Genomic DNA, 22,579 nt, shown 5'->3' with positions numbered 1-22,579 from the left:
GTGTGGACCTTATCGGAATTGTGTTAAAGCGTTGAAGACTCACAGACAGGAATTGTCACATGTTCCCTTGCCAGAGGGTGCATGCTCACGAGTGGCAATTGACAGTCTAGGACTGTTTGAAGTTTTGGGTAGGGAGTGTACGTTATTGATTGTTCTGGCTGATAATTATTCTAAGTGGCCAGAAGTTAAATGGGTTAGGTAGATTTCTAGCGGTGAAGTCACAAGATTCTTGGAACAAGTATTCAGGAGAGAAGGCTATCACATGGAGGTGTTGAGTGACAATCCTACACAGTTCAGAAGTGTAGAGATGGTAAAATATGCTGGGAAAAGGGTGATTGAGTGGAAATTCACGTCATTGTATAGGCCGCACACAAATGGTTTGGTTGAGCATTTTAATAGAGGGTTGGTGGGCGTGATTGAACAAACTGTGCGGTATGGCATAGAAGTCAAAGATGCTGTGAGGAAATTGTTGTGGAAGGTGAGGATGTCTACTAATGCGGTCACAGGAGTGTGGTCTTTCAGAATTATGAGGGGAAGAGAGGCCAACAGTCCTGCTTGGGTCAACAAGGTGGTTAAGAAAAGGTATGATAAGCAGGATGCAGATAAGATGGTGAGAAGGAAGATGAGTGAGGTTTGATTGATTGATTGATTGATATTTTATTTCTATCGCGCTCGTACACAAGTGTTTCAGAGCGCGACAAGGCAAGGGAGGGGAACAGTGGAGAACAAAACAGCGATCTTACTAGACCCAGTGACATTGAGAACGCGCAAGTGCATGGGAGAGGGGGGGAGGGGAAAAGTTCATGGAAGGGGAGAGAGGTGGAAAGTGCGAAGCAGAGGAGAAACAGATAAATAACAATAAATAAATAATAAAGGCAACAAACAGTGGTAATGCAACCAGCAATTTGCAAGTGCAGACAGGGTAGGTCTGATAAGTGCAGGAAGAAAAGGGGGGGCTGTATGGGTACAGATACAGACCCCAGTGCAAGGGGTGGCCCGGAGGCAGTGCGGGAGGGTGGCAGAATGAGCAGGTACCTGGGCCCAAAAGACAGAGGGTGGCCAGGTGCACGGTGCCAAGAGAGAACAGATCAGCAGGGGAGAGGGGGAGCGAAGGCAGAAGAAAAGAGGAAGGTCTTGAGGTGCTTCCCGAATCGGAGATGGTTCTCCTCAAGCTTTAGAGTGGCAGGGAGGCTGTTCCAGAGGGAGGCCCCAGCCGAAGACAGAGATCTACCCCCAGCTCATTTCTTAGAAGAACGACTGACCCTGAGTGAGTTGGAGGTAGAGGAGCGAAGAGCTTGAGAGGGGAGGTATTTGCGGAGGGATAGCTAAAGGTATTTTGGACCCAGGCCCCAGAAAGCCTTGTGGACAATGCAGAGGGTTTTGAATTTAATCCTTGCATCCACTGGGAGCCAGTGGAGAGATTTCAGAGCTGGAGAGATATGATCCCAGGCTTGAGGCCAAGGACAAGTCTGGCAGTCTTGTTCTGGATTAGTTGCAGAGGGCGGAGAGTAGAGGCAGGTAGATTTAGAAAGAGGCTGTTACAATAGTCCAATTAGAGAGAACCAGAGCTTGAGATACCATGAGCTTCTGGTGGAAGGAGAGGAAAGGCAGAGTACCTCTGAGGAGGTGCAGTCGGAAATTTGACTTTTTAGAGACCTCAGAGATGTGGGCGGAGAAGGAAAGGGTGGAGTCAAAGATGACCCCGAGGTTCTTAGCCTCGCAGGTGGGGGTAGGAGGAGGGACAAGGAAGGCCGGCCAGAGAATGAGGGGAAAAGATGGTGAAGGTGTGCCGATGAGGAGGATCTCCATCTTGCTGGCATTCAGACAAAGATCATTGGCGGCACACCAATCTTGAATGGCAGTTAGGCAATCAGAGATGAGAGAGGGAGAGGAGGTGGCAGACGGCAGCCTGAAAATGTGTTGAGTGTCGTCAGCGTAGCACTGGAAATTTGAGCAGAAAGTGGCAACGCAGTGGGCAAGAGCTGCCAGGTATTGGTTGAAAAGCCAGGGCGGGAGGTTAGACCCCTGGGGAACACCACAGGTAGAGAGGAAGACAGATGAAAAGAAGGACCCAAGTTGGACCTGGGAGGGTCGATCGGAGAGGAAAAGGTCAGCCAGAGCCTGATCAGTGATACCCAAGTTTTCACAGAGACGGTTGAGCAGGATGGTATGGTTGACCGTGTCGAAGGCAGAAGAGAGATCGAGGAGGATGAGGACAGAGGGAATGTTAGAGTCAAGGTTGCTGAGCAGATCTTCACGGATGTTTAGGAGAGCAGTTTCCGTGCTTTTGGCAGCTCTGAAGCCAGACTGGTGGTCATGGAGACAGCCAACAGAATTGGAATGAAGGTTAAGCTGAGATATGGCCAACTTTTCCAGGAGTTTGCCAAGAAAGGGAGTAATGGAAATGGGCGATAGTTAGCTGGACAAGAAGGATCAGCTGTGGGTTTCTTGAGAAAATGATGCACAAAGGAGTGCTTCAGAGGGGAGGGGGAAGGATCCAGAGGCAAAGGAGTGGTTGCAAAAACGAGCAACGGCCGGAGCGAGGGTGTCAATGTGGTCCTTGATGGTTTTAGAGGAACAGGGATGAACCTGTTTTGAAGAGGCTTTCATAGATCGGACTTGTCTAGCAACCTCTAGCAACCTCGTCAGGGGTGAAAAGAGGAAAGGACGAGAAGGATGGTGGGAGGGTGGCTAAAGGAGGATCAGCAAGCACAGATGGAGAGGGAAGAGGACGAGTGTGGGTGGAGAGAGTGGACAGGATGTCCTGGGTTTTTTAAATTAAGTGAGAGGCAAGGGCATTGCAAAGAGCCTGGGAGGCAACAGGAGGGGGTAAAGACTGCAGCAGGGTTGGCCAGCTCCTTGCAGATTTTAAAGAGTTCGGCCGAGTTGTTAGATGCCGCAGAGACACGAGCTTGAATGAGGACTCTCTTCTTGGTGAGGACAGAGAGTCGGTATTGCCTTTGTAGCAGGCGACAGGCCAGTTTGTCAGAGGATGAACAGGAAGTCCTCCATTTCCTCTCAGCTGCCCTACACTTACGTTTAAGTGTAGCTAGGTCAGAGTCATACCAGGAATTGCACTTGGCTTTGGACTTCAAACGGATCCTCATGACAGGGGCAAGAGCATCAAGCGTATCAGAAATTGAAGAGTAGAGCAGAGACAGGGCTGTATCAGGATGAGAGACAGCCAAAGGTGGGGGGGGGAGAAAGTGCCGGCAAAAGCCTCAACTGACACACGCTTCATGGGCCGTATGTCCGAGAAGGTAGGTGGCAGTGTTGGGGTAGACTTGGCTTGGGGTTGGGGGAGAGAGGGAGAGATGAGATGAGAGGAGGGAGTGATTGCTCCAGGAGAGAGGAGAGGTCAGAGGAGATCAAGACATTGAGTGTGTGCCCTGCAGAGTAAGTCGGGCCAGAGGGGAGGATGGACAGGGAGAGGGAGTCGCAGAGGTCACGGAAGAGAACAGAGGAGCAAGGAGAGTCTAAATGTATATTTAGGTCACCGAGGAGGAGGAGTTGAGTGGTAGAGGCCAGGAGGGAGGAGGAGAGGTCTGCCCACTCAGAGAGAAATGAGGTGATTTGACCAGGAGGCCTGTAGATGGTAACCACAGTAAGAGAATGGGTAGGCGAGAGAGAAAGCCTACAGACAAGGCATTCAAAAGAGAGGTAGGTCTGAGTGGGAATGATAGAGGCAGGAATCCACTCAGGAAAGATCAGGGCTACCCCCCCACCGGACCGGGAGGATCTGGGTGCTGAGAGGATCTTGTAGCCATCAGGGAGGAGAGTGTCAAAGCTTGTGACAGAGCTGGCCGTGAACCATGTCTCGGTAAGACCAAGGACATCAAGGTCTAGTTCTTCAAGGAGGTGGCAGATGTCAGAGGAGTGTTTGACGGCAGAGCGAGAGTTGAGAGTGGCAATATGAAGAAGGTTGCCAGCCTTAAAGACCTTCCGGGGAGGGGTACAGATCAGAGGTACGCCCTGCGGAGGAGAAAGAGTCCTAGGAGGGGCAGAGGAGGAAGAGGAGGAGAGAGAGGGCAAGGTAGCCAAGGGGGAAGAGGAGGGGACAGCAGGAGATGAGAGGAAATTGATGAGGTGAGGGAATCGCCTATCAAAGAGGCGGAAATTGGCCCGAGGGCCTTGGACCATGACAGTGCCATTTAGGTAGACATTAATGATGACTTTAGAGGAGTCGAAGGAAGCCATCAGAACTTCCCAGCGAGTGCCACCATTAATGGGAGAGGAGGAGATAGGGCAGAGCACAGAGACCATATGAGGAGTCCATAGATCTGGCGAAGGAACGACAAAGAGGACGTCGGTAAGGCTCTGTCTGGCGGAAACATTGGAGTAGGTGTCGGCGATAGGAAGACCAGGATTAGAGGCCAAAGTATCTTTTTTGAACTTCTTCCTACCAGACTTAGTGAGAAGGGAAGGATAGTCAATGGAGAAGCAGTTGGAGAAGATAGGAGAAACAGAAAGCGCCATTGGGTTTGAAGTAAGGAGAGGATGGAGATACTGGGGGGGCTAAGGCAGGTAGGTGTGAGACAAAAGTGAGGTCACTGGGCTGGCAAGTTACAGAGAAGAAACAGTATACAAGCAAAATACAGAGAATTTCGCAATGGGCAGCAAGATTTGACTTTTTCAATCTTGGAATCGGATCTTAGCAAAGGGTTTTAGGCGCAGCAGGATGACAACATGGGAGCAACAAGCAGAAAGAACAGTGATAGTCAAAGGCAGTAGAAGTGAGTCCATAAGGAGGGAACTAACCCATATTTCTGGAGGTGGCAAAGTCAAGTCAGTCCGGATTTCTTAGAGGAGTGAGGTGGCCGCATCATAGTGGTTAAGGTGCAGGGAGGACCCCAATTAGCGTTCCGGAAGCGGACAGGGAGCAGACAGGGGCCTTGGAAGTGGGCCTTTGCCGAGAGGGCCGGCTGATGCCTGCCGATCCCTGATTGGATGGAAGAAAACACTCAGCAACCAATGGGAGTGCAGCACAGGGAGAGGTGATTCAGCACAGCCTGCCTGCACAACAAAGAAAACCACAGCGGCCATCTTGGAAGGGCCAAAAACAGTCAAATAAGCAGCAATAGTAGGAAAAAAACTAGCGCTTTCAAAATAGCAACGCAGCTCCAGTTATTAAAAAGCTCAAAAAATGGCTACACGATGAAAATGCCAAATAAAACAGTGAGGTGCATTGGAAGAACAACATTAATTATGATGCCAAGTTGGGGAAGGAAACAAGGCCTGGTATTAAAGTGGCAGAAGGTTGTGGGTGAGGATCAGGAAGGTACCCATGTGGTTAAAAGGTAGGTCGAAGTTTGCAGAACCCAAGTGGGTTCTTGAGTTGCTGGCCAACGTGGTGACAGTGGAGGATGGTTCCATTTGGGATCTGGGTAGAGTGGTTGCTGTGTAAGGTGTTGGGCCGGCGATGGATTAACCTTGGTTGGTGGATGTCTATGGTATAGATGCCACCGATGGGTGTATGGCGTGGGGTGCACGCAATATAGCTCCTCGTGATGGTGTTGAACATGTTGGTCGCGGACGTGCAAGGTCAGGTCAGGGAGCAGGAGGGAGCCAGTGTGGCTTAAGGATTATGTCAGATAACATAGTTGGCTGTAACCTTGTCATAGGTTGCACATTGGTTCTTTACGTTGTATGTTCTTTTCAGAGAGTGTGTTCGAGGTGTCCGAGGGGAATTAGGAATGGGAAAGGACTCAGGGGAAGGAAAGGGTGCATGGGGTTTTTACTGTTTCTGCAGTCATTAACCCCAGATTAGTTCATGAGCAGGTATTGTGTTAAATACCATTATCTCCAGAGCAGATACTGTGACTGGAATCGTTAGCCCCAGAGTATGTACTGTGCATGCCATCATTGTCGCAGAGCAGGTATTGTGTCTGTAGTGATAGGCCCCAGGGCAGGTATTCTGTTATATGTAACGAATTTGCAGATACTGTACCAAATGTCATTAGTTTGAGGGCAGGTACAGTGTCTGGAATCAGTATCCCAGATCCGGTACTGTGTCTAATTATTTGTCCCATGACAGGTATTGTCAGATGCAGGCGAGCAACGCCATTGAGCTAAAATCGGGCTTCTGCACCCCCTGACCCTGGAAATGTGAGCTATGGGGTGGGGCTGAAGCCCGATTAGCTCAATGGTGTTGTAATGGTGTTGTAAGCCATACTTTTCTGTTAGTCAGAGAGGGCAAAGAAGCCTTTCCTGAAAACAGCGATTTTAAAGTTTTACTGTGTCTGTGCAGAAAAATGAATTTACACAAACACAACAAAACTTTAACGCTTCTAGCTTCAAGAAAGGCTTCCGTCACCTCTCTGCCTAACAAAAATCAAATGGACACATCAGACCTCTCCCCATGGATGTATGCAAACACTATAGGTCCTTTCACATCCAAGGGGAAGGGGCTGTTATGCACACTTGCTTTTTGTTAGGCAGAGACCTGAGGAAAACCTTTTCTGAAATTAGCAGAGTGTGTATGTAATGTATGTGTGAATGAGTGAGGGTTTGTGAATTAGTGTATGATGTATGGGGGGCTGGGTGTGCATGTAAATGAGTGAGTGTATGGTAAATGGGATGTTTAAATGAGTGAGTGAATGTGTAATTGTGTGCGCGCCTATGTGTAATGCTGGGCTGCTACCATTTGATACTTGAGCCCCATCCCAAAACAGAGGGGGCGGAGCCTCCAAGTTTGCCACGCCCATTTTCTAAAGTGGCCCCTGTGAGGAATTCGACCATCCGCACAGGGAAAGTGCGCTCGCTTGGGCAGATTTTTGTTTATTTAAAAAGAATGAATGATGGCAGATCAACCTCCAGAAAATATGTGGGGCCATTCGCTACATATTTTCCACACTCACTGCACAGCAGAAAAATAGTCATGTACTCATAGTCATGTACTCTGGGAGGACACAGCTTACCAGCGCCGCCCTCCCCTATCATGTGTAGCTGACACCTGACAGCTGTGGGTACATCAAAAGCCTCTGGCTGTGGGCAGCCTGATTAGCATTTCAAGGCCCCATGGATTTGCATCTCTATTGTTACACCTTGCTGGTGGTGGTGAATATTGAAGAATGTTAATTAGCAGGCCTCAGGAAGGCCTGGGTGTTAAGTGACAATGGAGACCAGAGACCAACCCCCCTTTGTAATGCAATGGGTCAACTTGGTCCTAACACCCCTCCTTGGTATAAAAGTGCAGTGAATGTCCTGTCTGGAATCACTCCTTTCAGAGCAGGGAAGTATGTGAATTGTAGTCTGCCTCCAACACCCTACTTCAAAGGAGGTCCATGGTGTGACCAAGCACCACATAGGGCTCAGTTAATTAGGGAGCACTTTGATGTACAGCAGACAGGAAGATGGGCGGGACTTAGAAGTATATGTTGTCATCCTTCCCCTGTCTTTTGGCAAGCGCTCTGATTCTGACCTAAACCATCACTGAAGATTGTTGGTGGGGCCCCAGGATTGGTTCACTAAGGTGGGCTAAGCCTGCATCAATCACTTGGATCCGTTTGGCTTTAAAAGAGGGCTCATCCCCTCACTGATCCGATCATCTGAAGACTTTGCAAGGAGTAAGAAGAAGGACTCATTTGGACCCGAGCCGAAGGTACAGTCTACCTTACATCTTACGCAAGTGAAGGAAGACCAAGAGTTGCAAGAGGGAAGCAAGATCCCTCCCCTAAAAGTCTCCCAGGGAACAGAGGGAGATACCGGACAGGACTCGTCCGGCAGCTCCAGAACTGGTACCCAGCGAGCACACAGCGTGCCCTGCTAGGTTCTGACAGCAAGCTTCCTAGGTGGGAAGTGTCAGAGGCTCTCTGGACAAAGGACAAGGCTGTTGCCTGCTAACACACTCCTGAGCTTTGGGCCGTCTGCCTTGAAAGGACACCAGCCCTGCAAAGAAGCTAGGAGGAGTGCCACTCAAGCATCATTCAGCGTCCATCTTTTTAAGGACAATTTTGAGACAGTCGAGTCCTCAAACTGCATCTGGCTGCACCGCTGACTGTTATCACGCCGCAGTCACCAGAGCAGTTCGAGACACCTCGGCCAGCAGTCCAAATCCGCCAACCAGCACAGAGACAATGATTCTTGGCCCTGAGCCGCCGCACCGGATAGCCTGTAGACGTCCACCCAGCCTTGCTTGCTGAATTGCCTGCCGCCTGGTACCCGCAGCTGTCTCCTGCTATCAACTTTGTCCCACGGGCTGCAAAGCGCCCTGACATTGCCTTGACGCTGTCAAGCACCAAGAACTAATTCAGCACCAGGTACATTGTGGTTCTGCCCCCCCTGGTCCTTCTCCGAAGGCCCCTAGAGACAGTTACGATCCTTTGCCACTTGGTGTTGAAGTCAAATAACCTTAAACTATAAGCAAACTACCCTCCTCTCAGTATCCAGAGTGCATCCCTTTCCCTCGTGAAACTGTCTGTCCTCTGTGTTCCTTTACAGTGTAGTGTGCTAGAACTGTCTGTTGTAGTAATAATAAAGTAGATATGTGTATACAACCTTGACTGGACAGTGCCTTTTATCATTGGGTAATAATTGTATTTTTGCTGTGTTGCAACTAACCAACGATCCAGGACCTTGCAGAGGTAAGCCTGCTGTTCCGCCCACGTTACCAAAATTGGACAAAGAGGTCTTATAATTTACTTATATTCCAATCTGTTCGGATCCCTTCTGGTGAACTAGAGGTGGGGGTTGATTGATGGTTTAGAAATCGATATTCATCCCTGGAAAACTGGTACCGCAGAAGTTGATTTGTAACATCTCCTCCCATCACCAGTTAGCCCCCGCCCCGAAATGTAGGTTTTGTTGCACGCCTGGTCAGATGTAGCTGATGAGCAGGTACGTACTGTATTGTAAGTGATTAGCTCCAGTCAGAGCAGGCATTTTGTCTGCACTCATTCTCTGCAGCCTTACCATAAGCGCTAGAGAAGGTAGTGTCTGCTGCTATTCATCTGAGTGTTTGTGTCTGCAGCCATTAGACTTAGGATAGACACTGTGCCTGCAGTTATCCACAGAAGGGTCATTATTAGAACCAGAGAAAGTACCGGATCTGCAGCCATTAGCCCTGGAGAATCATTACTTTCAGAGTAGGCACTGGAACTGGAGACAGTAGTACGTCTCCAAAAATTAGCCGGCGCAGGAGATGTTTGTCACCTATGCCAGACCACGGTCGATGTAGTAGCTGCACAGCAGTTACTGGGTCTGCGGGCATCCCATAGCCTGAACTGTACCGTAAATGAACTTCGGAGCAGTCTACAATACCAACAACAGCAGGCTGCCCTGTATAATTTAAAAACAAGATTTTTAGAAAGTCACGTACTTACAATTTTTAATTTCAACATGTGATGAGTACACTACAACGAATTACAGCTCCAGATGCAGACTCTTCAACGTGCATTTGCAGAGGTTGCAAAAGGGCTCCTCTTACCAATATAACAACAAAAGGTTGAGAATGTACTAAAAGAAATGCATATAAAATGTATTATAAAAGCTGGATCACAAGCACTCACCTGATGCTGCCTGGAAAGCGAAAATGAGTTTTTGGTAAACGGACTGTAGTTCCCATCCGAGGAAAGGACCATAGCGACGCCCAGTCTACTTTTCTTCACGTGACTTTGAGCACGTTCCCTACCATTCACGTAGCGGCCAGCGTCATCGTCGTGATTTTCGTGAGCTGGGCAGGCTTCGGCTGCTAGTGTGCAACGAGAATATGTGTGCTGTTGGCTGGCAAGATTGGCGTGGGTATTTTTTCCGGGATACGGATACCAGGAAAGTTTCTGCAAGACGCCGTACGGAGATGGGGGAGCGGAAAGCAACCGGAATCTGCGTGCTCTAATGGAAACAATCTATTGCGAGAACTGTCATCTCTTTCAGGGACGGGGCTGTTGGAAGGAGGTGGTGCAGCTAAGGAACACCCACCCCGCCCCCCACGCGCCACCCGGCTGAGCAACACAGTATCTCGTCATAGAACCCAATCCTGGCGATTTGCCTAAAAGCAAAGAGAATTATGGGAACATCATAATGTCCACAATTTTAAATGTTAAACATATCTTATAATGATTCCGAATGAAGCCCTTTTAAGTGAATAATGGGCTCTTCTGTTTTGATTAGTCAAAATATTCACCCTAATAAAGAAATGTCTGTAACTGGTAGGACATATATACTAGAATGGACAGTTGCAACACTATGTTAGGCCTTGGTAGTTTCTGCCTGCAGGGCTGAGTCTTCTGAAGGCATCTGCCCTAGGAGAGTCATATGCTGGCCCCTGGGTCTGAGGGACGGAGCTCTGGCTAGACAATTGTGGCGGAGCACAGCACTGTCTTTTCCGGCCCATTCCCTGCACTGAATACCAGGAAAGTTTCTGCTAGACACCAGATGGAGACGGAGACGGAAAGCAACCAGAATCTGCGTGCTCTTTCTTGACTGGCTCAGGTTAAAGTGGGCATTTTCTTCGAGATACCAGGAAAGTTTCTGCAAGACACCAGATGAAGCATCCGACTTTGTCTTGTCCCTCATTCTGATTTTTGTGAGCGGGAACCAGGAAGGCTCTGGCTGCAAGAGCAGCAGGAATCTGTGTGCTCTTGGGTGGCTGAGATTACAATTGGAATTTTCGTCAGGATACCGTGAACACCAGTTGGAGACTGGGAGCGGACAATTACATTTACTTTCAAAATCATGTTAATCTATTCAACGTGAAAGGTATGGAGGGCTAAGAAAAGGGACAGTGGATGGTGGTGTTTAACTGATCAAACGCATACGGGGGCTAATGGGGTAGTTTCATGTTTGAGAATGTGTATGGGGTGGGTGGTTTTAGAGCGGGTCTGCTGGGGCTATCTGCGTGTGGTTTGGGAGAGGCACATGTGCATCTTGCTGTAGGTCTGCAAGGGGGATGGGGCATTATTGTATTGGTCTAGAGATGGAAATGGGCATCTTGGTGGGGTCTGAACAGTTGAATAGGGGCATGCTGGTGTGGGTCTGGAGGGATAGGGGCACATTGGTGTGGGTCCAGGGGGATAGGGGCACATTGGTGTGGGTCCAGAGGGATAGGGGCACATTGGGGTGGATCCGGGGGGATAGGGGCACATTGGTGTGGGTATGGAAGGAGGGATAACGGCATATTGGTGTGGGTATGGAAGGAGGGATAGCGGCATATTGGTGTGGGTATGGAAGGAGGGATAGCGTCATGTTGGTGTGGGTCTGGAGGGAGGGATAGGGGCACATTGGTGTGGGTCTGGAGGGAGGGATAGCAGCACAGTGTGGGTATGAGGGGAGGGATAGGGGCACGTTGGTGTGGGTCTGGTGGGAGGGATAGGGGCATATTGGTGTGGGTCTGGAAGGAGGGATGGGGCATATTGGTGTGTGTTAAGATGGATTTCTGAACTCTGACCTGGTGGGCAGAAGGTCAGCCTAGTTTCTTGGAACAGGGTAACCTTCTGGACAAGCCAGACCAATCAAGGTAGCATTGGCGGTGGTCAAGACTAGGTCTCAGGAGGGTTGAGTGTGATCGAAAGCCCACAATGAGCACACACAGTGAAGGACACTACAAATTACTCTGTCAGGTGTATATCAAAAATACATATACATTTATTTAATGCCTTTTAAATGAAATGCAAGCAAAGATCAGCAGTAATACTTAAACCTCCACAACGCTACTATAAAACCTATATACAGATACCATTGGCCTAAAGGAATGGCACACAATAAGGGTCCACAACCTATAAGGAAAGGGAGCAAACAGTGCAAATATAATTTAGGCAGTCCTTCACTTTATCAACCCTAACTGAAAGGCAGTCCAGTCCCTAAGAGGAGTGAAGCCTTATGCTCAAATGTACTTTTGGATGCAAATGCACGCGATCGTGCGGTTGGGCACAAACAAGGTCTCTTGTAGGGGCTGTAGCAGCTCAGGAAGGCAGGTGGACAGTGAAGAATAAGTTCCCACTATTCAAGTATGCTCTCCCCAAGAGGGCAGAACAGACTCCAAGAGTTGGGAATAGCTCAGTATCACAGGCTACCTCGATAAAGGTGATTGGCACTAAGCGGACACTCGTGTGTAAAAATGGATGGATGCGCAAGTACTCACCAACCCAAGGCGTACTCCGGACCAAACTTTGCCAGTCGAGTTCACTTTGGTTGTGGGTTCAAATGCTGCATAAGTGCGGCTGTGCGACTTTCAGCGGCTGAGTTCCAGGTATGATTCCGTGGCGGGACAGTAGTGATTTCACCTCTCCTGATGAAGGGATCAACTCCATTTCACTGCGACTCATCTCAGGGGATGGGGGGGCACAGCAGCGCACACACGAAGTTCGTCACCACGGCTGGTTGACATGGTGACTGCGTCTACTCGAGTTCAAGCATACTCTCTTAATTCCAGACCTAGGGCATCTAGGTGTACGAAACTCGGCTGGAGAGTGCCTTGGACCGAGTACTTACAATCTCAAAAGTCTCAAGGGTTAACTCGAAACGGCGGCGGTTCCAGAGCAAAGATCCTGCGCAAGCTGGTCAGTTCACTGGTTGGCCCAGGAACACTTACGAAAAGGCTCACTTGCAGGTTAAGGTGGAGGTGCAGTGAATAGGTGTTCCCACTATTCAAATGGGGGGAAGCGCCTTTGCAAACCTTCTAGTTTGATCAGAAGAATGGGGGGTCCTGTGGGACAACAGCGGTTTCAGGGTGCCAAACCTTCCAGCTGGTCACCAGCAGTTCCTCGGCTCGGCTTCTTAGTTTCAGAATGCTTGGATCCTATCCTAGGTTCAGTGAGAACTCAAGACATCGACCTGGTATGGGTGTTTGGGCCCTTCTCTTATCCAGAATCTCCTTCGTGCCAAAACGGAGAGGGCCCAATGAGAGACCTGCTCACATACAGCCATGCCAGACGTGGACCAATCATGGACCACAATGGTCCCAGTCAATCCCAGCACACTAGACTCTCTGGCACCCAGGATGTGTATTGGAACTAGACAGTCCAGCCCACATCCTGGAGACAGAGACACACACACACAGAGACACACACACACAGCGAAAGCTTGGCGTTTTGCAGGAGAATGCATGACCAAATAAGGATTGACCCGGGTCTGCTCGACCTGGGGAAGGCAAAGGGACAAGGTGGCCAAAGAACAGAACAAAGGACCTTGTGGAATGGCCATTTTGGGGTCAAACGTGGTAAACGCGATATGGACCGCAAAAAAGGGTTAAAAATATGAGAAAAATAACCGCTGCCGCCAGCTCTGTCCAAGGCACATCTGTACTTCTACAGAAAAATCCTTTTAGGGTGTTTAGGGCCTTACAAATGAGGAAGACCTCAGCACACTATACCATAATGTACTTTTTACACTGGTAAAAATGTTGCAAAGAACTTGCAACATAGTGAAAGACTAAGGGAAACAAAGTCTCCCAGTACTGACTGTCTTTAAGGGCCTGTCAGTTTCCCCATAACAAAGTGAGCGAAAACCCAGCAATGTGCACCAGAAGGCTGTGCTCCACTGGCAAAAGTCAGGCTATGATAGTCCGATAACAGCAAAAAGTTGGGGGGTTCACAACTGGACGGAAAATTACACATAAACGGAAATCTTTCCTAACCGTGTGGGTTGGAGGGAGGTATGGGGCACATGGGTGTGGGTCTGGAGGGTGGGATGAGTCATCTTTTTCACTCCTTTGCCACTGGGACTTTCCCCTCCTCCCTTAAGCATTCTCTTGCACCCCCTTCTAAAGAAAACCTCGGCCGATACTTCTCCGGCTAAAGGAAGCCCTTTGCCGATCCTTCCTCTCCGGCTAACTATCACCCGATCACCATCACTCCTTTCCTGGGCAAACTTGGAAAAGCTGGCCATCTCCCAGCTTAATCTACATACTGAATCTGTTGGTTGCCTCTGTGACCACAAGTATGGCCTCAGAGCTGCCAGAAGCATGGAAACTGGTCTACTGAACACCCGTGAAGACTTGCTCTCCACTCTAATCTCCTTTCTCTCCTTGTTCTCCTTGATCTATCCTCTGCTTTTGACACAGTCATCCATGCCATCCTGCTCAATCTGTCACAATTCGCTGCCTTTGCTCCCGTTCCCACCACTTGGGGGCATGATTTGGGGTTTATTCCCTACTGCTCTTTCCTTCCAAACCTTATGCGACAGTGCTGTGATGAACTGGGAGCTCTAAATCCTTATTTTCCAAGCTACTTCCCTTCCAAATCCATTCCAGATTTTGGGCAGCCAGCATGCTGCTTTAATCAAATACTATGCTTCCCAGAATGCCTGGCCCACTGCTTCATCTCCACCCTTGCAGGACATGGTTGGGTGGAGGATAGGCAACACCTGTGGCTGCAGATGCAGTAAGCAGCACACCTGAGGCATGTGCTTGTTAAGCAGCTTTAAAAGCCTCAGTTTGCTTCAGTCCAGTGCTGGTCATTGATGCAGTATTCCTGTTTGTGACTGGTCCCTTGTTCCTGTTTCTTAGCTTTGTGCCTAGTTCCTATTTCTTGTTCCTTATCCCTGCATTTCAAATTTATTGTGCTTAATTGTGATTTCTGCTTCCTAGATTCCCTTTCTGTCTTCCTGTTTGCAGGCAGCATTTGTCAGTGCTTTCCTTTTTGGTGCAGCCCAGTTTGCCTGTGTTTATTATAGCCCTTTGCTGCTCTAATTCTCTCCCTCCCCCTGCCCCCCAACCACTACCTGGCACCTCCTGCCCACTGAATCTCTACTTTCTACTCCAATTTTCAATGTTATGAAGATGACGCTCGGCTCTTTTTCAGGCTCCCCTCAGCCACCTCTGCTTCTTCTCTCATACCAGACTGTCTAGCTGCAATTCAGGAATGGTGTGCCGCCAATGATGAATGCCTTAATGCCAGCAAGACTGAGATCCTCATTGGGACACCCGCTCCCTCCTTTCCTCTCTCTCTCTCTGGGCCCTCCTCCTGCTCCTTCCTGTGTGACTAAGAATCTTGGTGTCATCTTCGACACCATCCTCTCCTTCTCGCCTCACATCTCTGATGTCTCTAACAAGTCAAACTATCAGCTGCACCTCCTCAGAGGTATTCTTCCTTTTCTCACTTTCCCCCAAAAGCCAACTGTCTCCAGAGCTCTGGTCCTATCTAAACTGGACTATTGCAACAGCCTCTTTCTAAATCTTCCTGCCTCTACTCTTTGACCATTACAACTTCTCCAGAACAGGACTGTGAGACTTGCCTTTGGCCACAAGCCCAGTGATCAAATCTCTTCACTGGCTCCTGTGGCTGCAAGGATCAAGTTCAAGACCCTCTGCATCGTCCACAGGGCTTTCTGGGGCCTGGGACCGCTCTACCTCCAACTTTCTCTTCCAAAACATCTTCTTAATCAAGCTCTATGCTCATCACCCTCAAACTCTTTGAGGGTCAGGTGCTTCTCCAAGCAGAAAGTTGGGGGCAGATCTATCTCCTCGGCTGGGGCCTCCCTCTGGAATAGCCTCCCTGCCTCTCTCAAACTTGAGCAGAACCACCTCCGGTTCCAGAAGCAACTCAAGACCTTCCTTTTCGCTTCCGCTTTCTCTCTTCTCCCCTGCTGATGCACGACTGCTCCACGCACTGGTTACCCTCTGAACTGTCCATTTGCCCATGCACTGCCTCCGGGCTCAACAGCACTTAAGCGTCTGTATCTGCATCCCTACATTCCCTTCTCTCTGCACTTAAAAGCCACCCACTGGCTCCACTTGTGAGTTAAATGGACTTTTCCCTTCCCCTCCCCCCCTGGCACTTCTCTTCTGCCCTGCACTTGCGCAATCTGAATGACAAAAGTCCTAGTAAGATTGTTATCTTGTCCCCCCTTGTTCCCCCTTCTTGTCTTTTGGCACCTAGAAACTCTTGTGTACAGGTGCGTTATAAATGCCACATCATATATCATATCTAGGTGTGAGTCTGGAGGATGGGGGCATCTTGCTGGGGCTGCAGTGGATGGATGGGGGCACATTGGTGTCGATCTGGAATAGGTATGGGGCATCTGTTGGTCTGGGGGTGGCATGGGTCATCTAGGTGTGGGTTGGAAGGGTGGGATGGCCATCTGTGTGCATCTGGAGGGTGGGATGGAGCATCTTGCTGTGGGTCTGGAGGGAGGGGATGGGGCACGTTGGTCTGGTTCTAGCAGGGGCTATGGGGGCACAGTGTGGGTCAGGAGGGTTGAGTCATCTAGGTGTTGGGCAGGATGGGGGCATCTTGCTGTGTGGAGGGAGGGATGGTGGCATGTTTGTGGAGTCTGTTATGGATGGAGGCACATTGGTGTCGGTCTGGAACCGGTATGGGGCATCTGTTGATTTGGAGGGTGGCATGGAGCATCCTGGTGTGGGTCCGATGGGGACATCTGTGTGCTCTGGAGAGTGGGATGGAGCATCTCGGTGTGGGTCTGGAGCGAGGGGATGGGGGCACATTGGTGTGGGCTTGATGAGAGGTATGGAGGCACAGTGTGGGTCTAGAGGGAGGTATGGGGGCACAGTGGGTCTGGAGGGAGGGACAGATCATCTAGGTGTCGGACTGGAGGGCAGGATGGGGGAATCTTGCTGTGTGGAGGGAGAGATAGTGGCATCTTTGTTGGGTTTGTAATGGACGTGGGTACATTGGTGTCGGTCTGGAACCGGTATGGGCCTCTATTGGTCGTGGGTACATTGGTGTCTGAGAGGGAGGGATGGAGCATATTGGTGTGGGTCTGGAGGGAGGGACCCAATTAGTGTGGGTCTTGTGAGAAACCAGAGGGTGTTCTCACAGATAGACCCAAAGGATCTTTTGTTCAGGTGACCAGGGCACGGCCATTGCGTTTGGAACCAAACGCTGGGGTGGACCCTTGCGGGAAGATCACCTGGACAAGCAGTCCTTGGGGACTGCAGGAAGAATGCCCTCGGAAGAGACGCAGTAATCCCCCCTCATTTCTGAAATGCCCCTACCCGACACACCCTCAGTGTACATGGGATATGTTAAACTAAGTCCCACCCTAAACCAGTACTTTTCCCTAATGGAAAGAAGGTGAGAGCCTCATGGGAAACCAGAACCGATGTACCCACAAGGGAAACCAGAACCCATGGACCCACAACCATACCATACATCTACCTTCCCCTACCCAATTTTCCCATAATTACCAGAAAACATTACGACTTGCCAACACCCTGCCCCCTTTTTTTTATACAAACACCGAGACGAAGAAGAGAGGCTCTGAGAGGATGAAGAAACGCACTCAAGAAACAGAATGCAGACTGCCCCATTCTAAGATTGGACTGTACCACTAATAGAGACAAGCAAGGTCAGGCCTCCCTAGACAATCTGTCTCATCTGAAACCTATTAAGCCTCCCCCTCACTATAAAAGGCAGAGCACACTCTGAGCGAACTGGGGATGCTGGCTGGTGCACAGAAGCAAGAGGGAGAGATTTTGAGCTGGAGAGACCTTGGAAAGCCTGGGGGAAAAAGGACTGCCTGACTGCTGGGCCTGTGAGTACAGAAGAGGCTACAGTTTGGAGAGGGAACTGTACCTCCAGGGAGCCAAACCAGGGCAGCTGGGGGTTACCTGGCAGTGCCCAACCCAGAGCTCCTCCCCTGGGCAAAGCAGGAAATCCCAGGCCTTTGAGGGGCAGGTGTCGAGACCCTGACCTCAGCAAGTATCCTCCAGAACAGCTAGTAAAGTTGGCGACAAAGTGAAGGATTCTAGGACTTGAAGTCCAACAATTTTGTTGTTGAGAAAAGCAGAGCAAGGCAGAACACAAGTACAAGCAGCACTTCCGGGGCGAAGGCAAACCTATTGGGTAGAGCGACGGACCAAGGGACAAGAGCAGCGGGTCGGAAACCCCAAGAGTTCCCTACTGGAGGTCATGAACTCCAACAGGCCTCAATAGACATGTAGAGAAGGCCAGGTCCCACATCAGAAGGCTGCATTGTGTTTCCAGGACGCCAGCAACCGTCCCGGGTGAAAGGCAGAGTTGGGGAGGCGAGGCCCAGCCTGTGGTACTAACCTTGACTCGTGAATTGGAAATCGTAAAACCAAGAAAGAAACGCACACAGCCGGTGAGTTGGCAAGCAACCTGAGAGACCGGTGTGTGTTAAAGAAAGTTTGGAAGTAGCAACATTATATCGCAAGTGAAGGCTGCATGCGTGAGGATGAGATGCAAAGAAAGACAGACCTGTGAGTGAACTTTTAAGTAAGGACAGCTGTGAAATGAGCGATACTGAGTAACAGAGTTGTCAGGCGAAAGGAAGTAGCCAAGTCTCAGTGAAAGGTGCATTGTGTGCGACAATAAAGCGAATGAACTGCAAAAGCGAAGTAAACAACACTAAGTCCTAGAGAAGGGAAAAGTGAAGTTGAACCCTGAACTTTTAGTCGAAGTGGTCCTGCGGAGGTCTGTAAAGAAAGCCACGCACAATCGAAAGTCTGTGTTTATTTATTTATTTATATAGCGCTCCCAACCCGGAGGTATCTGGTCTCATTATGCAAGAATTTTCAGGTCACAAGGTACAATGTGGAAAAGAAATTACAATCAAAGGTTACAAATTGTGCACAATATTATACATACGGTTAATACAGGCAATTTACACGAATACAATCGGTATAGACAATTGACGCGAGCAAATCGTGGGAAACTCGGGATGGTTATGAATCCTTAGTGATGAGACAATTTTTAGTATATTTCCTGAAACTACAGAAGCACTGGTCGGCTCTTAGGGTGGCAGGTGGGGAGTTCCAGAGTTGGGCAGCCATCACAGGAAAGCTACTGCCCCCTTTTTCAGATTAAATCTGGGGACTTTTAGACGGAAAGAGTTGAATATCCACATAGGACGTGTTGAGGTATTTCTGACAGCTTTCTCAGTTGAGTATTTGGCGGCTGAGTTGGTTAGACATTTATGAGTTGGGAATAACGTTTTGAGCTGTATCCTATCATTAACTGAAAGCCTGTTGTTGTTCTGTCTAGCCTCAGAGATGTGTTGTCTTCTTGGGATACTTAGCGCAGTTTCTAAGTGCATTATTCTGTAGTATTTGGAGTTTGTTGATGTATTTGCTTGCCCCTAGATGGTGCATTGCATTAATCAAGTTTCGAGAGAATAAGAGCACTTGCTAGGGTGAGGCAACTGTTGGTAGATAAGTAAGGTTTACAGGTGTGAATCAATTTACAGGTATATGCTGTTGCTGAGGCCATAGCGTTGACTTGCTTATGCAAGTTTAAAGCTGAGCCTAGGTAAAACCAAGGGTTTTTACCTCCTTCGTCACTTTGATATCGATACCGTCAATGTTAAATGATAGATATTGAGTTTGTTATGGCTAGGCCGTGCCCCTAGGAGCAAGAGCTCAGTCTTATCATCGTTCAAACATAGGCCATTTAGGGCCATCCAGGCCTGGACGGTCAGGTAGATATCATTGACTAAGTCTGAGTCATAATTACCAGTCAACGGTATGAGGATCTGGGTGTCATCTGCATAATTAGTGTAGGTGACACCCAGATGGTCAAGGTAATCAAACAGTAGCTTGGTCAAGGTAATGAAACAGTAGCTTGCTGAAGATGTTGTACATGGTTGGTGATGCACAGGATCCTTGCGGCACTCCACAGGTGATAGGTGTGGGGTCTGCTGATGGCGAAGGGGAGAAGACTCGTGGATCTATTATTCAGAAAGGATTGAATCCATGCTGTTGCTTCCGAGGAGAAGTGGGCCGCTGTGGATAAGTGCTTGCAGAGCACATTATGATCCACCAAATCAAAAGCGGCTGACAGGTCAAGTAGCAGAGCATTTTTCCCATTGTCTTTAAGTTCGTCAATTTGATTCGTCGGGTCAATCAAAGCTGTTTCTGTGTCATGTTGAGGTCTGAAGCCAGACTACCGGAGCACTAGAAGGTTGATGGCCTCCAAGTACGATTGTATCTGGAGATAGGCTGCTTTGTCGAGAAACAGGACAGTTGTGATGGGTTTATAGTTAGTCGGGATATTAGGGTCCATGGAAGGTTTCTTCAAAAGTGGTAGGACCCAAGCGTCCTTAAGGTTAGTTGGGAAAGTGCAGGTTGGAAAGGACAAATTAATTAGGGTTGTGATGAAAGGTGCTAGGTGCCACTAAACAAGGGCCCTTATTTCCTCCTTCCAAAGGGTCCAAATAGACTATGTAGCGTAACACTTACCACCGTCTGAAGCTCTTAGCTGTCTCCAGCTATGCATCTTCTGATTCCAGCTTCACATCTTCGGCTCGCACCTACCTGATTCCAGCTTCACATCTTCAACGCGCACCTTACCTGGATCCAGCTATACCATCGCCTGGAGCGCATCCAACCTCGATCCGGCATCCGCAGCACGCACCTTACCTGAAGCCAGCCATACTACTGCTTGAAGTACTACGCGCTTCACGCCAGTATCTCCAGCGCACACCTTACCTGTCTCCTCGAAACCATCTTCTGTTGGGGGCCTCTTCCTCCCCTGTCGGAGTCTTCATTCACGCAGAAGTCTTTTTCTCGTCCGGCATCCACGCGGTTCTTCCATCTCGCAGCCGCGAACAGCTTCCCGGATAGCTGTTCTCCATTTTCTGACGCCAGGCCATCCCTGCAAGAAATAAATACAGCACAAGGTTAGAAACCGCATAAATTGGCCGCGCAACACCTAAGCCTTGTGTTTCATTTTAGAAACCCTACTTACCTTCTGGTGGTGTCTGCTCCATTCTTTTCGGACATTGCGTGGGTACACTGTGAGAAACGTGACTCAGCTGAAACATCTTCAACACCTATTGGGGAAAAGAAAGACATTATTAAGGATACGGACAATAATCATTGTTATCAACACTCGCCTCTCACGAGAATTGGTCGCAGCCGGTCTGGGCCATTATGCATACGGGCCAGTGAAGCAACTGGATCCGTCCAAAGCGCCCCTGCTGAGGAGAAGCAGGATGGAGAGCTCATCTTTGCAAAATAACAGGTGAGAGCCTATGGGAAAACGCTTGCGCATCTCATTTTGGCACGAGGGGTTCGAGGGGGATCGCAATTCAGTCATAGCATTCTCATTGCCTCTTAGCTTCCCCCAAGGACATTGCCAGCAACCTCACCAGACCTAATCGCTGCAGCTGGGGGTAAAGCAAGATCCAGGGAAGCTAAATTCAGGGAGGGCTCCAACCGTGCCCCAACGTCCCCACAGAGACCTGGTGAGCGTAACAGTCGCTGGCAACTTCTTTGATTATAGAAGCCAGGCAGGTATCTCCAGGGGCGCCCCCAAGGGGTGGCCAAGGGGGGCCATGGCCACCCTTATAAAAATGCTGGCCCCCCCACCGGCCACCCTGTGAAATTTGAAAAAAAAACTGTTTTTTCTTTTTTCTTCGCACTGAACTGTGCATTGAAAATAGCATGCCCAGCTTCTTTGATTATAGAAGCCAGGCAGGTATCTCCAGGGGCGCCCCCAAGGGGTGGCCAAGGGGGGCCATGGCCACCCTTATAAAAATGCTGGCCCCCCCACCGGCCACCCTGTGAAATTTGAAAAAAAAACTGTTTTTTCTTTTTTCTTCGCACTGAACTGTGCATTGAAAATAGCATGCCCAGCAGTTCAGTGCGAACAAAAAAAGTATTTTATTTTTTTGCTTTTTCTTTTTTGCTGCGGTTTGCCGAAGCCCGCCGCCCACAGTGGACGGACATGGAAATAAATACAGCCTGAGCCTGGAGGCGCGCATTTCTGCTTTGGCAATTGGCTCGTGCTTCCCAGGCTCTATTTATTTCCAGGTTTCCAAAGTTCTGGTTGCATGTAGGTTGTTGTGCCGTCTGCGCAGCACATACTGTGTTGTTTCACACCATGACCAGGCTGGCAACCCGAAGCTGCATCTGGAAACTCACAGGGACTGTAACTAGCCAGGTGCTTTTCGATGCATAGACACATTGCTGTAATTCTCGAGGTCAAGCATAATGCAAACAGCCCTATTTTGGACAGCTGGAAGCTCGCCTTCTTGGAGATGTTTAGGAACATAGCAGGGCAGTATAAAACACAAGATAAAGGGACTGCCTGTAACTAGAATGTTCGATGCTGCCTACTTAACATCTGAAATGGTGTACAGACAGACAGTGGGAGGATTTCACCAATCTCTGTACCTATGGTTGCAATGGCAGAAGCGTATCAAAAAGTAACCCTCCATGGCTAACCTGCTATACTGACTTGGGTGCGGTCACCAATGGAAGCAGAAAGAGAACTACTTAGCTGGCACCCTGATCTCTGTTCATAATAACAGTGCATCCAGGGCATTGCCGCCTCAATAATCCCCATCGCCCAGTCAAGGAGACTACTGTATGTATGCCACTGTGTCAAATGCTAATTATGTTGCGGATGACCTCTACCCCTAAAACATACTCATGTCCTATGCACATCCATAATGTAAGCTTCAGAACCATTACCTCTGAGTCAATAACTGCAGCTGTGAAATGAAACATTGATATGAGCTTATAGTTTATGGGCCCTCAGGATGGATCTAAATTGTGTTTCTTTAATGATGGTAGGACTAGGCTTTCTTTCACAAGTTGTTGATAACTAAGCATTATTGCTCACAGCTACACAGGCTATTATGAGCCCAGAAGCCATGCAGGTCCATGGCAGTAAAGCTATTAGCAACTGGTCGCAGTGCCAGGTGCTAAGCTGAAGTGCCA

At 49.1% G+C, this 22,579-nt stretch overlaps 1 protein-coding gene and 1 long non-coding RNA gene across 2 annotated transcripts in view; one reads left to right on the top strand and one right to left on the bottom strand.

Moving 5' to 3' along the window:
• PQBP1 (polyglutamine binding protein 1) overlaps positions 1 to 9,615 on the bottom strand; it is a 225,287-nt gene extending 215,672 nt beyond the window's left edge. Inside the window, exon 1 of the mRNA XM_069647483.1 lies at positions 9,507 to 9,615. The gene's annotated coding sequence lies outside the window, so the exon portion shown is untranslated. The remainder of the gene's footprint in view (positions 1 to 9,506) is intronic.
• A 68-nt stretch (positions 9,616 to 9,683) lies between these two features.
• LOC138569481 (uncharacterized) overlaps positions 9,684 to 22,579 on the top strand; it is a 56,853-nt gene continuing 43,957 nt past the window's right edge. The window contains exon 1 of the long non-coding RNA XR_011303248.1: positions 9,684 to 10,695. This is a non-coding gene — a long non-coding RNA (uncharacterized lncRNA). The remainder of the gene's footprint in view (positions 10,696 to 22,579) is intronic.

Source organism: Ambystoma mexicanum, chromosome 2q (genome assembly GCF_040938575.1).
Source record: "Ambystoma mexicanum isolate Mex_15411 chromosome 2q, UKY_AmexF1_1, whole genome shotgun sequence".
NCBI lineage: Eukaryota > Metazoa > Chordata > Amphibia > Caudata > Ambystomatidae > Ambystoma > Ambystoma mexicanum.
Note: the sequence above shows the minus strand (reverse complement) of the source record. Positions and strands in the feature narration are given on the sequence as shown.